The following is a 17,791-nucleotide window of genomic DNA, read 5'->3' on the forward strand; positions in this document are numbered from 1 at the left end:
GAAGAATTGATGCTTTTGAACTGTGGTGTTGGAGAAGACTCTTGAGAGTCCCTTGGACTGCAAGGAGATCCAACCAGTCCATTCTGAAAGAGATCAGCCCTGGGATTTCTTTGGAAGGAATGATGCTAGAGCTGAAACTGCAGTACTTTGGCCACCTCATGCGAAGAGTTGACTCATTGGAAAAGGCTCTGATGCTGGGAGGGATTGGGGGCAGGAGGAGAAGGGGAAGACAGAGGATGAGATGGCTGGATGGCATCACTGACTCAATGGACATGAGTCTGAGTGAACTCCGGGAGTTGGTGATGGACAGGGAGGCCTGGCGTGCTGCGATTCAGGGGTTGCAAAGAGTCAGACACGACTGAGCGACTGATCTGATCTGATCTGATCTGAACAACCTAGAGGGGTGGTATGGGGAGGGAGATGGGAGGGAGACTCAAGAGGGAGGGTATTTATGTATACCTATGGCTGATTCCTGTTGATGTTTGGCAGAAACCAGCACAATTCTATAAAGCAATTATCCATCAATTACAAAGTAAATTAATTAAAAAAATTTTTTAAATTATAAAAGTACTGAGGCTTCTATCTTGGGCACTCCATCTTGCTCTCTCTTGGATCACTTGCCCTGGGGAAAGCCAGCTGCCATGTCACATGAAATTCTATGTCAAAGCCCACATGCCAAGGAACTGAGGCTTGCCAGCAACCACATAAGTGAGGTTGGTAGCAGATACACATTCCCTACCAGTCTAGCCTTCAGATAATAATAAAGCCCAAGCCAGTAGCCTGTTTGCAGGCTCATGGGAGACTTATTCCTGATCCACAGATGCTGTGGGGTCAATGTTGTGTTAAGCTGATACACTTTGGGATAATTTGTTATACACCAATAGATAATGAATACAGCCACCAAACGGACCCTGCCATAAGGCCAAGTGCAAGTAAGATATCCTTTCTCTTGCTTTTCATCCCTGGATTTGGATCCCTAGGTTTAGGGCTTGATAAGACATATATTTTTATATTAGCATCATTTTCCCCACCATCATCACTATCTTCATCATCATCATCATCTCTGAGATCTACTGATATGCTATGTCCTAGTACTGCACTCAGTGGTTGACCTGCATCATTTTTCTTAAATCCCTGCCATGACTTTGTGGATTGGACTTATTAAGGGGCTTTGGTTGAGGAAACAAAAACTGACTGTAGGTAATTCAGACACAGGTGATTTACTGGGAGGAAATGGGGATTGGACCCTCTAAGATCACCTCCAGACTATACCCAGGCCTTGGAGTAGGCAGGAACAAAAACACCTCCACAGGTTAGGAAAGAGGAAGCTCAACCAAGATAGGATAGCCTGATGTTTAAAGGCATGGTCTCTGGAATCAGATTTCCTGGTTCAAATCATAGCCTTGCTACATACTGGTTTTGAGGTTGGGCAATTTACTTAGAACCAATCATTTCTAGATGTACAAGCTGGATTTAGAAAAGGCAGAGGAACCAGAGATCAAATTGCCAATATCTGCTGGACCATAGAAAAATAAAAAGAATTACAAAAAAAAAAAAATCTACTTCTGCTTCACCAACTATGCCAAAGCCTTTCACAGTGTGGATCACAACAAACTGTGGAAAATTCTTAAAGAGATGTGAATACCAGACCACCTTACCTGTCTCCTAAGACCTGTATGCAGGACAAGAAGCAACAGTTAGAACTGAACATGGAACAACAGACTGGTTCAAAATTGGGAAAGGAGTACATCAAGAGCTGTCACCCTGTTGTTTAACTTATATGCAGAGGACATCATGCCAAGTGCTGGGTTGGATGAAGCACAAGCTGGAATCAAGAATGCCAGGAGAAATATCAACCTCAGATGTGCAGATGATACCACCCTAATGGCAGAAAGTGAAGAAGAACTAAACAGCCTCTTGATAAAGATGAAAGAGAGAGTGAAAAAGCTGGCTTAAAACTCAACATTCTAAAAACAAAGATCATGATATCTGGCCCCATCACTTCATGGCAAATAGATTGGGGGAAAAGTGGAAACAGTGATAGATTTTATTTTCTTGGGCTCCAAAATTGCTGCAGACGGTGACTGCAGCCATGAAATTAAAAGATTCTTGCTCCTTGGGAAAAAAGCTATGACAAACCTAGATAGCATATTAAAAAGCAGAGACATTACTTTGCCGACAAAGGTCCATATAGTCCAAGCTATGGTTTTACCAGTAGTCATGTATGGATGTGCGAGTTGGAACCATAAGGAAGGCTGAGCACTGAGGAATTTATGCTTTCAAATTGTGGTGCTGGAGAAGACTTTTGAGAGTACCTTTTGGACAGCAAGGAGATCCAACCTGTTAATCCTAAAGGAAATCAACCCTGAATATTCATTGGAAGGACTATGCTGAAGTTGAATCTCCAATCCTTCACCTGATATGAAGAGCTGATTTGTTGGACAAGACTCTGATGCTGGGAAAGATTGAGGGCAAGAGGAGAAGGGGGCAACAGAGAATGAGATGGTTGGATGGAATCACTGACTCAATGGACATGAGTTTGAGCAAACTCAGGGAGATAATGAAGGACAGGGAAGCCTGGCGTGCTGCAGTTCATGGAGTCACAAGGAGTTAGAGGTGACTTAGTGACTAAACAACCACAACAAAGTTACTTAGACTCTGCCTGCTTTGGTTTTCCCAACTATAAAATGAGGACAATAGTAGTCTGTGTCTTACAGCTTTGGTGTAAGCATTTATGAGTTTATAGAATTAGTGTTTAGGATAATGCTGGGCACTTAGTAGGGCTTCCCAGATGGTGGTAGTGAAAAAGAACCCTCCTGCCAGTGCAAGGATGTAAAAGACACAGGTTCAATCCCCGGATCAGGAAGATCCCCTGGAGGAGAGCATAGCAACCTGGTCCAGTATTCCCACCTGGAGAATCCCCGTGGACAGAGGAGCCTGGTGAGGTACAATCCATAGGGTCGCAAAGAGTCAGATATGACTGAAGTGACTTAGCACGTACACATGGGCTAAATTAAATACTACATGGATTGCTCATTCTTATTATTGAGAGTCTTATGGAATGAGTCTGGGTAGGAAACTATCATTAAAGCTGAATGTAACTGCACACCGTTCAGTTAGTTGGTCTTGCTTCTCAGGGTTCAAATCCTTGATAGAAAGTATCAGAGGATCCCAGCTTGGTTCCTGTGCCCACTCTATTACTGTCCCACAAACATTTATCAAATGGGAGAATGATTATTCCTCAAAAGAAGAAATCAGTTCAGTTCAGTTCAGTTGCTCAGTCATGTCTGACTCTTCATGACCCCATGAACTCCAGCACACCAATCCTCCCTGTCCATCACCAACTCCCAGAGTCCACCCAAACCCATGACCATTGAGTCAATGACGCCATCCAACCACCTCATCCTCTGTCATCCCCTCCTCCTCCTGCCCTCAATCTTTCCCAGAATCAGGGTCTTTTCAAATGAGTCAGTTCTTCGCATCAGGTGGCAAAGTACTGGAGTTTAAACCTGCACATAAATGGTCAAATGATTTTCAACAAAGGACCAAAGTAATTCAGTGAGGAAAGAATAATTTTGCAACAAGTGGTGCAAGAACAATTGAATATTCTTATGTTAGAATGTAACATACTAGTGTGAGGTAGTCTGTGTCTTACAGCTTTGGTGTAAGCATTTATGAGTTTATAGAATTCGTGTTTAGGATAATGCTGGGCACTTAGTAGGGCTTCCCAGATGGTGGTTATGAAAAAGAACCCACCTGCCAGTGCAAGAGATGTAAAAGACACAGGTTCAATCCCCGGATCAGGAAGGTCCCCTGGAGGAGGGCATAGCAATGTGAGGTACTAATGTACCTCACACTACACACAAACATTAACTCAAACTGGATCATAATCTAAATATAAGAGCCAAAATTTCTAGCAGAAAATATAAGAGAGAGTTTTGTGACCTTGGGCTAGACAAACATTTCTTAGCTATGACATTAAAAGTACAATCCATAAAAGAAAAAATTGAAAAATTATACTTCATCAAAATTTTAAACTTTTGCTCTTTAAAGGATAACACTAAGAAAAATTAAAAAGTGAGCCACAGGCTGAAAGACAATGTTTGCAAAACACATATCTAAAAAAGGACTTGTATCCAGAAAAACGAATGCTTATGATTCAGTAGGAAGAAGACAATCCAATTTTTTTTAATGGGCAAAAGATTTACATGAACGCTTCACCAAAAAAGATATACCAGTGGATAATCAGTGTATGAAAATGTGCTCAACACCATTAGCCATGACAGAGATGGAAATTTAAACCACAACACACCCTTTAGAATAGTCAAGTAAAAAAGACTGACAAATCAAGTGCTAGTGAGAATGTACAAAGCAACTGCAATCTTCATGTTGATGGTGGAAATGTTAAATGGTATAACCACTTCAGAAAACAATTTGATAGCTTCCTAAAAAGTTACTTACCATACAACCCCGCAATTCTACTCCTAGATGTCTATTCAAGAGAGATGAAAATACGTGTCCACACAAAGACACCCATACAATTGTCCACAGCAATTCATAACAGCCAAAAACTACACAATCCAAATTACTTATTAAACAAAATGTGATGTTTCCATACTAGCAATAAAAGAAAACAAACCATTGCTAAGCAGTGACACAGATCTCAAAAAGAGTATGCTAAGTGAAAGAAGTCAAACTCATAGACCACATACCGTATGATTCTATTTACATGAAACTTCTAGAACAGATGGAAAATACATCCATAGTTACCTTGAACTGGAGGTGGGAGCTGGAATCGACTGTAAATGGGCGTGAGGCTCTTGCTTGCAGACTGGTCTCTGTCTCTCCATACAGAGCTCCTATTCAGACCTCACGTTGCCCTTCATGCTCTGACTGCATCCCCGTTTCTTCCTCCCCATCAGACTACGCCAGAAACAACAAATTTCCTGCAAGCAGCCAATGTCGGTGGTCCTCACATTCCTTTGGGGGTTGGGGTGGGGGGGCTGCAAATCTGGTTGGGATTCAAGAAAACCCAGGCAGCTGGACTTATACATCCTCCTGAATCATAACCATCGGTCAGGGTTCTTTGGAAAAATCTGGATGCCTAAGAGCAACACTCATAACCAACATGGCTTCTCCATGGCTGAGGTGTCTGCTTGACCTGATGCCAGGGCCATTTGGAATGGCGGTGAACATCTCTATGAAACCCCAGGTCTTCGGTTGTAAAGAAGAAATTATTTGGAGAAGCTTCCTTGAATCATTGTCATAGAGTGGATTAGACCATTCTTAGCTTCTACATCAAATATTCTGCCAGAGGAAAGAATGTGCTGAGATGGAAAAGCAATTAAGTGGATTTCCATGGAGGCATTTTTAAAGGCATCTTTTTAGAAGGACAATGTAATGAGATCAGGCCCTGAGCCTTTGGAGTGAGAGCACTGACTCCAAGACCCTGGACTACCAGAGAATTAACCCTAGGGAGTATCAAATAGTGAGAACTCACACAAAGGAAATCACTTGAATATAAGACCTGACATCACCCAACCACCAGTAGCACCCTGTGCAGGATGCCTCATCTAAACAACAAACAAAACAAAAATACAAACCAAATCATCAGCAGACAGGATTACCACCTCACTCAGCCTTGCCCATCAGAGGAAAAACAAACAAACAAAAACTCAGCACAAATATCACCCTATATGAAGCTTACACAAACCACTGGACCAACCTTCAGAGGGCAGAAACCAAAAGGTAGAAAGAATTCAACCATGAAGACTGGGAAAAGGAGACTTCAAACACAGTAAGTTAAAAAAAAAATTAAAATGCAGAGAAATACTATACAAATGAAGGAACAAACTAGAAACACAGAAGCCCAAAGAAATGAAGAGGAAATAGGCAAACCACATGAAAAAGAATTCAGAATAATGATGGTAAAGATGATCAAAAACCTTGAAAACAAAATGGAGAAAATGCAAGAATCAATTAAAGACCTAGAAGAATTAAAGAATAAACATGCAGAGACAAACAACACAATCACTGAAATTAAAAAATACTCCATGAGGAATCAATAGCAGAATATCTGAAGCAGAAGAATGAATCAGTGAGCTGGAAGATAAAGTGGTGGAAATAATTTCTGAAGAGCATAATAAAGTAAAAAGAATGAAAAGCATGGAAGATAGTCTCAGAGACCTCTGGGACAATATCAAACCCACCAACATTCAAATTATAGGCGTCCCAGAAGAAGAAGAGAAAAAGAAAGGTTATGAGAAATTTTTTGAAGAGATTATAGTTGAAAATTTCCCCAACATGGAAAAGGAAATAGTCAATCAAGTCCAAGAGGCACAAAGAATCCCATACAGAGTAAACCCAAGGAGAAACACACCAAGACACACACTGATCAAACTAACAAAGACTAAATACAAAGAAAGAATATTAAAAGCAGCAAGGGAGAAGCAACAAGTAACATACAAGGGAAACCCCATATGCTTAACAACTGATCTTCCAGCAGAAACTCTGCAGGGCAGAAGGGAATGGCAGGATATATTTAAAGTACTGAAAAGGAAAAATCTACAACCAAGGTTACTGTACCCAACAAGAATCTCATTTAAAATTGATGAAGAAATAAAAAGCTTTTCAGACAACCAAAAGTTAAGAGAATTCAGTACCACCAAACCAGCTTTACAGCAAATGTGAAAGGGACTTATATAGTGAAGAAATAGAAGAGAAGAAAAAAGACCTACAAAATCAACCCCAAACAATTAAGAAAATGGCAATAGGAACATATATATCAATAATTACTTTAAATGTGAATGGACTAAATGCTCCAACCAGAAGACACAGACTGGCTGAATGGATACAAAAACAAGACCCATATATATGCTGTCTACAAGAAACCCACTTCAGATCTCAAGACACATATAGACTGAAAGTGAAAGGATGGAAAAATATATTCCATGCAAATGGGAAGCAAAAGAAAGCTGGAGTAGCAATCCTCATATCAGACAAAATATACCTTAAAATAAAGAATATTACAAGAGATAAGGAAGGACACTACATAATGATCAAGGGATCAATCCAAGAGGAAGACATAACAATTGTAAATATCTATGCACCCAAGATTCTGAAAGAGATGGGAATACCAGACCACCTGACCTGCCTCTTGAGAAATCTGTATGCAGGTCAGGAAGCAACAGTTAGAACTGGACATGGAACAACAGACTGGTTCCAAATAGGAAAAGGAGTACATCAAGGCTTTATATTATCACCCTGCTTATTTAACTTATATGCAGACTACATCATGAGAAGCACTGGACTGGAAGAAGCACAAGCTGGAATCAAGATTGCTGGGAGAAATATCAATAACCTCAGATATGCAGACGACACCACCCTTATGACAGAAAGTGAAGAGGAACTAAAAAGCCTCTTGATGAAAGTGAAAGAGGAGAGTGAAAAAGTTGGCTTAAAGCTCAACATTCAGAAAACGAAGATCATGGCATCCGGTCCCATCACTTCATGGGAAATAGATGCGAAACAGTGGAAACAGTGTCAGACTTTATTTTTCTGGGCTCCAAAATCACTACAGATGGTGACTGCAGCCATGAAATTAAAAGATGCTTACTCCTTGGAAGGAAAGTTATGTCCAACCTAGATAGCATATTCAAAAGCAGAGACATCACTTTGCCAACAAAGGTCCGTCTAGTCAAGGCTATGGTTTTTCCTGTAGTCATGTATGGATGTGAGAGTTGGACTGTGAAGAAGGCTGAGCGCCAAAGAATTGATGCTTTTGAACTGTGGTGTTGGAGAAGACTCTTGAGAGTCCCTTAGGCTGCAAGGAGATCCAACCAGTCCATTCTGAAAGAGATCAGCCCTGGGATTTCTTTGGAGGGAATGATGCTGAAGCTGAAACTCCAGTACTTTGGCCACCTCATGTGAAGAGTTGACTCATTGGAAAAGACTCTGATGCTGGGAGGGATTGGGGGCAAGAGGAGAAGGGGAAGACAGAGGATGAGATGGCTGGATGGCATCACTGACTCAATGGAAGTGAGTCTGAGTGAACTCCGGGAGTTGGTGATGGACAGGGAGGCCTGGCATGCTGCAATTCATGGGGTCATGAAGAGTTGGACACGACTGAGCGACTGAACTGATGAACCAATGATGCACCCAACAGAGGAGCACCTCAATACATAAGACAAACACTAACAGACATAAAAGGAGAAATTGACAGTAACACAATAATAGTAGGAGACTTTAACACCCCATTCACACCACTGGACAGATCATCAAAACAGAAAGTTAATGAGGAAACAAATTCTTAAATAATACATTGGATGAGATGGATCTCATTGATATCTTCAGGACATTCCATCCAAATGCAGAAGAATACACCTGTTTCTCAAGTGCACACGGAACATTGTCCAGGATAGACCACATCTTAGGTCACAAATCAAACCTCAGTAAATTTATGAAAATTGAAATTGTATCAAGCATCTTCTCTGATGACAATGCTACAAGACTAGATATCAATTACAAGGGAAAAAACCAAGAGACACAAACACATGGAGGTTAAACAACATGTTTCTAAATAACCAACAGGTTACTGAAGAAATCAAAAGGGAAATAAAAAAATTTCTAGAAACAAACAACAATGAAAATACAACAACTCAAAATCTATGAGATGCAGCAAAAGCAGTTCTAAAAGGGAAGTTTATAGCAATACAATCCTACCTCAAGAAACAAGAAAAACATTGAATAGACAACCTAACTTTAGACCTAAAATAGTTGGAAAAAGAAGGACAAAAAAACAAAAATTAATAGAAGTAAATAAATCATAAAGATCTGAGCATAAATAAATGAAAAAGAAATGAAAGAAACAATAGTAAAGATTAATAAAACTAAACGCTGGTTCCTTGAGAAGACAAATAAAATTGACAGGCCTTTAGCCAGACTCATCAAGAAAAAAAGAGAGAAGAATCAAATCAACAAAATTAGTAATGAAAAAGGAGAGGTTACAACAGACAAGGCAGAAATACAAAGGATTATAACAGACTATTACGAACAACTATATGGCAATAAAATGGATAACCTGAAAGAACTGGACAGATTCTTAGAAAAGCTCAATCTTCCAAGACAGAACCAGGAAGAATTAGAAATTATGAACAACCCAATTATAAGCACTGAAATTGAACCTGTGATCAAAAATCTCCCCAAAAAACAAAGCCCAGGACCAGATGGCTTCACAGGAGAATTCTATCAAATATTTAGAGAAGAGCTAATGCCTATCCTTCTAAAACTCTTCCAAAAAATTTCAGAGGAAGGAACACTTTCAAACTCATTCTACAAGGCCACCATCACCCTGATACCAAAACCAGACAAAGACAACACAAACAAAGAAAACCACAGACCAATATCACTGGTGAACATAGATGCAAAAATCCTAACAGAATTTTAGCAAATCAATTCAGCAACACATCAAAAAGCTCATACACCGTGATCAAGTTGGGTTTATTCCAGGAATGCAAGGACTCTTCAATATATGCAAATCAATCAATGTGATACACCATATTAACAAATTGAAAAATAAAAACCATATGATAATCTCAATAGATGAAGAAAAAGCCTTTGACAAAATTCAGCACTGATTTATGATTGAAACTCTTCCAAAAATGGGCATAGAAGGAACCTACCTCAACATAGTAAAGGCCATATAGCAAACATTATTCTCAATGGTGAAAAACTGAAAGCATTCCCTCTAAAATCAGGAACAAGACAAGGATGTCCACTTTCACCACTATTATTCAACATAGTTCTGGAAGTCCTAGCTACAGCAATCAGAGAAGAAAAAGAAATAAAAGGAGTCCAGATCAGGAAAGAAGTAAAGCTCTCACTGTTTGCAGATGACATGATACTGTACATGCTGCTGCTGCTGCTAAGTCGCTTCAGTCGTGTCCAACTCTGTGTGACCCCACAGACGGCAGCCCACCAGGCTCCCCCGTCCTTGAGATTCTCCAGGCAAGAACACTGGAGTGGGTTGCCATTTCCTTCTCCAATGCATGAAAGTGAAAAGTCAAAGTGAAGTCGCTCAGTCATGTCCGACTCTAGCAACCCCATGGACTACAGCCTACCAGGCTCCTCCATCCATGGGATTTTCCAAGCAAGAGTACTGGAGTGGGGTGCCATTGCCTTCTCCGGATACTGTACATAGAAAACCCTAAAGATAGTATCAGAATTACTAGAGCTAATCAGTTAATTTAGCAAAGTTGCAGTATATAAAATCGATACACAGAAATCACTTGTGTTTGTATATACTAACAAAGAAAAATCAGAAAGAGAAATTAAGGAATCAATCTGATTCACCATTGCAATGAAAAGAATTAAACATCTAGGAATAAACTTACCTAAGAAGACAAAAGAACTGTACATAAAAAATTATAAGACACTAATGAAAGAAATCAAAGATGACTTAAAGAGATGGAGAGATATTCCATGTTCCTGGGTAGGAAGAATCAAGATTGTGGAAATGACTATACTACCAAATGCAATCTACAGATTCAGTGCAATCCCTATCAAATTACCAATGGCATTTTTCACAGAACTAGAACAAAACTTTTCACAATTCATATGGAAACACAAAAGACCCCAAATAGGCAAAGCAGCCCTGAGAAAGAAGAATGGAGCTGAAGGAATCAACCTTCCTGACTTCAGATTATACTATAAAACTACAGTCATCAAGACATTATGGTACAGACACAAAAACATAAACACAGACCAATGAAACAAGATAGAAAATCCAGAAATAAACCCATGCACCTATGGGTACCTTATTTTCAACAAAGAAGGCAAAATATACAATGGGGCAAAGACAGTCTCTTCAATAAACGGTGCTGGGAAAACTGGACAGCTACATGTAAAAGAATGAAATTAGAACACTTCCTAACAGCATACACCAAGATAAACTAAAAATGGATTAAAGACCTAAATGTAAGAACAGAAACTATAAAACTCTTAGAGGAAAACATAGGCAGAACACTCAATGACATAAATCAAAGCAAGATCCTCTATGACACACCTCCTAGAATAACGGGAATAAAAGTAAACAAGTGGGACCTCATTAAACTGAAAAGCTTTTTCACAGCAAAGAAAACTATAAGCCAGGTGAAAAGACAACCCTCAGAATGGGAGAAAAGAACAGCAAATGAAACAACTGACAAAGGATTAATTTCCAAAATATACAAGCAGCTCATACAACTCAATGCCAGAAAAACAAACAACCCAATCATAAAAGAAGTTGTGGTACATATACGCAAAGGAATATTACTCGGCCATAAAAAGGAATACATTTGATTCAGCTCTGATGAGGTGGATGAACCTAGAACCTATTATACAGAGTGAAGTGAATCAGAATGACAAAGATAAATATCATATTCTAACGCATATATACAGAATCTAGAAAAATGGTACTGAAGAATTTATTTACAGGAGGGCCATGGAGGAACCAGAGATCAAATTGCCAACATGCACTGGATCATGGAAAAAGCAAGAGAGTTCCAGAAAAACATCTATTTCTGCTTTATTGACTATACCAAAGCCTTTGACTGTGTGGATCACAATAAACTGGAAAATTCTAAAAGAGGTGGGAATACTAGACCACCTGACCTGCCTCTTGAGAAATCTGTATGCAGGTCAGCAAGCAACAGTTAGAACTGGACATGGAACAACAGACTGGTTCCAAATAGGAAAAGGAGTATGTCAAGGCTGTATATTGTCACCTGGCTTATTTAACTTACATGCAGAGTACATCATGAGAAACACTGGGCTGAATGAAGCACAAGCTGGAATCAAGATTGCCAGGAGAAATATCAATAACCTCAGATAAGCAGATGACACCACCCTTATGGCAGATAGTGAAGATGAACTAAAGAGCCTCTTGATGAAAATGAAAGAGGAGAGTGAAAAAGTTGGCTTAACACTCATTCAGAAAACTAAGATCATGGCATCCACTTCATGGCAAATAGATGGGGAAACAGTGGAAACAGTGACTGACTTTATTTTTGGGGCTCCAAAATCACTGCAAATGGTGACTGCAACCATGAAATTAAAAGATGCTTACTCCTTGGAAGGAAAGTTACAACCAACCTAGACAGCATATTAAAAAACAGAGATATTACTTTGCCAACAAATGTCCATCTCGTCAAGGCTATGGTTTTTCCAGTAATATGGTGTGGATGTGAGGGTTAGACTATAAAGAAAGCTGAGCGCCGAAGAATTGATGCTTTTGAACTGTGGTATTGGAGAAGACTCTTGAGAGTCCCTTGGACTGCAAGGAGATCCAATCAGTCCATCCTAAAGGAGATCAGTCCTGGGTGTTCATTGGAAGGACTGATGTTGAAGGTGAAACTCCAAAACTTTGGCCACCTCATGCGAAGAACTGACTCATTTGAAAAGACCCTGATGCTGGGAGGGATTGGGGGCAGGAGGGAAAGGGGACGACAGAGGATGAGATGGTTGGATGGCATCACCAACTCAATGGACATGAGTTTGAGTAAACTCCGGGAGTTGGTGATGGACAGGGAGGCCTGCTGTGCTGTGGTCCACGGGGTTGTGAAGAGTTGGACACGACTGAGTGATTGAACTGAACTAAACTGAATGGAGAAACAGACATAGAAAATAGGGAGTGGGGAGTGATGGAAGGATCCTAAAACTGGATTGTGGAGATATTAATGATTGCACCATTATATAAATTTGCTAAAAACTCATCGAACTGTACATTTAAATGGGTGAATTTTAATATATGTAAATCGTACCTTAATAAAGCCTTTAAAAATTAATGATAGACCATGAAAAAGGAAAGAAGATAAAACTAATGTTGTGGGGGAAAGGGTGCTTGGCTAGGAGAGAGAAATACACATGTATTATCCCATTAGGAAAATTAGAAACAATGACTTGCCTGATGTTGCTCAACTAGTAAGCGGCAGGACCCACATGCAAACCTCAACTCTTTGGTCCCAGTCCCATGCTCCTGATCCCTCCATAAAGCCAACTTTCTTCCCTTATCATATTACCTGTCTTCAGTCAGCACGCACTCACCTCACCATGTGACCAGAACGCTCGTCCAAATAGCATGTAAGCAAGAGACACTCCGAGGCCGATGTTCTCGGACAGTTCATTTAGGTTGCCATTGTTACTTTCCCACGAGCTCAGTGTGATTTGGTGCTTTTTGTATATTGCTCATCTGGCACAAAATTACTGCTCTGCTCTACAAGTTCCCACAGATGGCTTTATTTTCCATTGCTATTAAATTGGTTTTGAACAAGACATAATTCTTCAAGTGCCTGGTGAGCTCTCTGGGTTTGCTCAGGCAAGATTCCATAAAAATGTAAATAATCGGAACACTTCTGGGATTATTTATCACAACTGACTTGCGGCTGTAAATTTATGTATTAATTTCAGCTATAAGCTTCAGTGGGGAAAAGATGAACAGTTGAAAATAGACTCTCCCACCTAACATCCTCTTTATGTCCCCATTTCCCCTCAGCTTCCAGGGAGCATATTGTAGAATGGGCCACAGATCTGAGTCTGGAAGATATCGGACAGAAATGAAAGGAAATCAGACAGGAAAGAATCATCCATAGGCCACAGGCTCATCTCTTATCATTCCCCCTTACTCTTGGTACTCCCAACATACCAGCCTTCTTTCTGTTCCTCCTGCTGATTCCTGCCTCAGGACCCTTGAACATGCTCCCTTGGCTTATAATGTTTTTTCCTCCCTTGTTTGCCTGGTTCAGTCTCATCCTCCTTCAACTCCAAGCTCAGCATCATTTATTCAGAGAAACCTTCCATGCCCAGCCATTCACCAGACTTAATGTCTGTCTCTCCTACTCGACCATAAACTTCATGAGGGCTGGGACCATGTCTTCACGACCTGCATCTCCAGAGTCTGGCACAGAGTGGAAGATGGATGAATACGTATTGAAAGAACTAAAGGGTCCACTTGGAGCTGGAGAACATAGCAGGGCTCTCAATGCCCTGCCCATGTGCCCTCAGATCCCTTGGCCATTTCTGCACATAAGCACAGGTGTGCAGACCCAGATCCCTTCACCGCTGTCTGCACACAGGTATGGGTGTGCTTTTCCGCAGCCAGGACCTGCATTGCATTGTCAAGGACTGCTGTCACTTTGTCTGTTTGTGCCAAGAGCTTGCAGTGCCTAGGTTCCCTTGAGAGGAAAGCACTTAACCAATTAGTGATGGGTGAAAGTGAAAGTCACTCAGTCATGTCTGACTCTTTGAGATCCCATGGACTCTACAGTTCATGGGCTTCTCCAGGCCAGAATACTGGCATGAGTAACCTTTCCTTTCTCAAGGGGATCTTCCCAACCCAGGGATCGAACCCACATTGCAGGTCTTCCACATTGCAGGCGGACTCTATACCAGCTGAGCCACAAGGCAAACCCAAGAATACTGGAGTGGGTAGCCTATCCCTTCTCCAACAGATCTTCCTGACCCAGGAATAGAACCAGGGTCTGCTGCATTGCCGGCGGATTCTTTACCAGGCTTATAAACCTGCCTGCTCTCTTGTCTTGATGGGACTACTGTGAGGGATACCCTTGCTTCCCTTAGGGCTCTCCTGTGGGACTGAGCCAAGCTGATCATCCATTTGTCCTGGTTTGACAACATCACACTTCCCTGGCCTCTGCCAGTCCCCACCCTACTTACCCACTCCTACCAGTGTTCCCTGAGAACCCCTCCTAATAAATCACTTTTACACACAGCCTCAACTCAGGGTCTAGTTCTGGGAAACCCACTCTAAAACAGAGAGCCTTTAGCTGGAAACTGTTCTCACTGAGCTGTGATTAATATCATAAATTTTAGTGCATGAAAGCACACCAACCAGACAGACCATTTGCTGGTTCACATGAGGATAGGTCCTGCCAGTAGCTCTCTAACTGGTGAGGGGGAGGAGGGAGAGTTAACCCCTTCCACATTTGAATCTTCACCCCCTGCCCACGACCTAGTGCCCCACTGGAAAGGGATCAGCAGCCTGGGCCCCTGGCATCCAAAACATTCCGGACATGAGAGCCTGTTGGCAAGACTGATTTGGGTGGAAGCCAAGATCTAATCCACCTGCTCCTTCTCCAGGATTTCAGCTGAGGCCAGGGCAGGGCAAGATCGGGCTTATATGTGGGGAGTAAGGGGCCCCTCTGGCCAGAGAATCTTTGGAGGACACAGGTGCAGGTTATTAAGGCCTATGCTAAGAATGCCTTCAGTTTTAAGGAACAAAATATCCAATTAAAAGAGGCTTAAATAATAGGGACATAGTTAATGAGGAATTTGCTACAAAGAAAAGTAACAGGGTGTCATGAGAGAGAAAATTTGAAGAATCCAATATAGATGGGGTGGGCAGAAAGCCCTCTCTGAGGAGGTGCATTAAATTTAAGGCCAGAGATGGAAAGGAATCAGCTCCACAAGGAAGAGGAGCATGGTCATCAGAATATAACAATATGTCCTAATCCCCAGACCCTGTGAATCTGTTACCTTACATGGGAGAAGGCACTTAGCAGATGTGATTAAGTCCAGGACAGTGAGGTGAACAAATTATCCTGTATATTCGCCTGGGCTTACTGTAACAACAGTCCTTATAAAGGAAAGTGGGAGGCAGGAGAACCCAAAGAGATGTGACATTGAAAGCCAAGGTCAGCATGATGTGCCCATGAGCCAAGGAAAGCACGAAGCCCCTACTTCTGGAAAAGGCAAGGAAATGGATTCTCTCCTTAGGGCCTCTAGAAGGAACACATCTTGACCCTGTGAGACCTATTTTGGACTCATGGCCTCCAGAACTATTGGATAAGAAATGTGTGTTGTTTTAAGCCAGGAAGTTTGTGGTAATTTGTTACAGCAGCAAGAAGAAACTAACACAGGTGTTGTCACAGAGGGAAGTTGGTCCTGAGGCAGGAGGGATTTTAGTGTATTTGAGAAATATGAAGTGACTGAACCAAGTAGGCCAGGCAACACGATGAGGTGAGAGAGGTGGGCAGGGCCTTGTAGACCACCATAACGAGTTTGGATTTTATTCTAAGATTGAGGGGAAGCCATTAAAATATTTTATTATAATCTACTCTCCATTTTTCCAAGATCACTCTGGCTGCTGTGTAGAGAAATGGGTGGGGGCTCTGTGGTGAGGAACTGTAAGAGCAAAAGCATAGATACCAGTCAGGAAGCTGGTCTCATAATCCAGGAGTGAGATGATGGTGTCCCCCCACCAAGGCAGTGGAGATGCGCATAGGAGATGGCTGCAAGATATATTTCAAGAGACACTGATTTATTGCCTCTGAAAAAAATCAAATAAAATAATTTGGACATCTTAATGCCAGAGGCCCTTTGATCAAATTAAAGCCAGCTTTTCAGAGACCACATGTTGGCTCCTGACAATGACAAAACAATGTCGCCACAGAAGTAGTCCCCAGAGAAGGGACTTGGGGATGCTCTGATGCAGCAGAGAGGGTAGAAGGGAAATATATGTCTTCCTAAATGTCCAAGGCAACAAATGACTGCCTGGTGAGAAAGAAATTTAGCCAACGTGCAGAAGGATGGTTTGGCTGTGTTATGGACACTTGAAAAGTCAGAATGTTATTTATGGGGACAATGTCTTGTATCTTCTAAACAACAAAAAAGTCCTGACGTGAGTTCTGTGAAAACCACTAGTTCAGCCTCTGATTTGAAGTTTCAAAGATGACCATCGATCCTTCAGGAATTCAGATTTGATGCGAAGAGTAGCCAAAGACCTGCCAACAGATGTTACAGAGTTTTAGAAATGTTAAAGACTCATGTCTACTGACGAAAGTGTTAAGTAGAATTGGTGTTCTGATTTTATTTTTAATCCAGGAGAGAGACAGTGTCTGTCCTGGGATGACCTTCCTGAGTGCCTTCTTCTCCTCACAAAAAACAATATTTATAATGAGGACTCTGACAACAAAGCGACAAGAAAGCTGACTTTCTGGAGCACTAACTATGTGCAACAATCCTATAGACTAGGGGTCCCCAATCCTGGGAACCAGTAGCAGTCCATGGCCTGTTAGGAACCAGGTTTCACGGAAGGAGGTGAGTGGTAGGTGAGTGAGTGAAGCTTCATCTGTATTTACAGCCTCTTACTATCTCTGAGCTCCACCTCCTGCTCAGGGAACTCAAGAAATGTAATGAGTTTGAATTACCCTGTAACCATACCCCACAACCCCTAGTCCATGGAAAAAAATGTCTTCCATGAAACCTGTCCCTGGTGCCAAAAAGATTGGGGACCACTGCTCCAGACCTATCATTTCCCCCATAATAGACATGAGGAAACAAACTCAAGAAATAATGTGTCAGTGTCGTACAAGACACAGCAAAGCTGTGGAGATGGGTTTAACTGCAAACTCAAGTTCTAAATGAGGGATCCGCAAACTACAGCCCAAGGGCCAAACCTCACTTGCCACTTGTTTTTGTAAATAAAGTTTTATCGGAACACACATTTGCTTCTCTACCACCTATGGCTGCTTTCACAGTCTGAGAGCAGAGTTGAGCTGAGTAATTGCAACGACGTGATCCTCAGAGCCTAAAATATTTACTATCTGACCCCTTCCAGTAAACGTTTGCGAATTCCTAGAGTTGACTCATTGGAAAAGACTCTGATGCTGGGAGGGATTGGGGGCAGGAGGAGAAGGGGACGACAGAGGATGAGATGGCTGGATGGCATCACTGACTCGATGGATGTGAGTCTGAGTGAACTCCGGGAGTTGGTGATGGACAGGGAGGCCTGGCGTGCTGC

Source organism: Bos mutus, chromosome 25, assembly GCF_027580195.1.
Source record: "Bos mutus isolate GX-2022 chromosome 25, NWIPB_WYAK_1.1, whole genome shotgun sequence".
Classification (NCBI taxonomy): domain Eukaryota; kingdom Metazoa; phylum Chordata; class Mammalia; order Artiodactyla; family Bovidae; genus Bos; species Bos mutus.